The 1105-nt window shown below is 48.1% G+C and overlaps 1 pseudogene; it reads left to right on the top strand.

Annotated features, from left to right (window-relative positions):
• The first annotated feature begins 346 nt into the window (after window positions 1-346).
• Window positions 347-1105, top strand: part of LOC102006187 — a 2832-nt pseudogene continuing 2073 nt past the window's right edge.

The following is a 1105-nucleotide window of genomic DNA, read 5'->3' as shown; positions in this document are numbered from 1 at the left end:
GACACCCTCTGCACGCTTCCTCATCCAACTCTGTAGCTGACCATTGTAAGCCAAACTTGTAATTTCTTGAACATTTGTTTATCTTCTATTATATCTGTTCCTCTAGTAAACCCTGACTGATACAGGAAGATAGTCAGAATTTCTCAGTTCTCTGGCATCTGTGTACTTTTGCCACAGAGCACAGTTGAATTCACATCCGTTTGTGCTGTGCATATACACCATATACTTCACAAAACCTAAAGTCCTTAGAGGATGTAATCAAATATCTTGGAGAATGATACCTTCCACATGCTGTGTTTGCAAAGCAGGTTCCCTAAACTGTATGTGGGACTCTTAACCTCTCACCATGCTGAAGGCATACAAATATGAAATTTATAGAAAAATGGAAGATTTCTTTCGAGTGAATTCTGCTGTGAGTTACTTCCTTACCCCATGGCTGCCTGCCCTGGACCGAGTGCTGGTGAGAGGAGCTTCAGTGAGACCATTCAGAGAGGTGTCTGCTGCACCTGGGAAGGGAGAGGACACGTGCCTGACTCACAGCTGAGAGACTCAACTGGGAGATGCTGCTGGAACGGACTGTGTGAGCAGAGTCGGAAGTGTCAGTGGCAAACACGGAGCATCACCCAGCTCCGGGGAGAAATGAGCACTGTCCTGAGGAGGAGAGCCAGCCAGACACTGTCAAGCCCCAAACCAGCTGCTGGAGGGTCACAGCAGGACTAGTCAAGAATGGAATTTTCCTTCTCCTCCACTCCATTCTCCTCCTGCTCTATCTCGCTCCTTGCCTTTCAAAATTAGGGAGGGAGGGAGTTCCATTTGTGTTACTATTCTCTGCAATCCTTGTGGGCCTTTGAAGGCCTTTCCTCTGCTGTGGTGGGTCCTCATCATCTTGATGGAGTCTAGGCAGCCACAGCTGACAGAGATATTCCTGCCACAGCCTCGTGTACTGAGGTCCATGCACTCTGAGCTTTTTCTCTCAGGCATCTCCTCACCCAAGGCCCTCTGCAGGCTTTGTTTCTCCTGCAGGTACCCATGAGAACTTTTGAATTTCCCAACATCATGTGAAGGCTGAGGGGAACTCATACCACTCAAGCTGCACATTTTCTGC

This window comes from Chinchilla lanigera, unplaced genomic scaffold (genome assembly GCF_000276665.1).
Source record: "Chinchilla lanigera isolate Chin_1 unplaced genomic scaffold, ChiLan1.0 scaffold00187, whole genome shotgun sequence".
Taxonomy (NCBI): Eukaryota; Metazoa; Chordata; class Mammalia; order Rodentia; family Chinchillidae; genus Chinchilla; species Chinchilla lanigera.
This window is presented reverse-complemented; position numbering and strand designations above follow the sequence as displayed.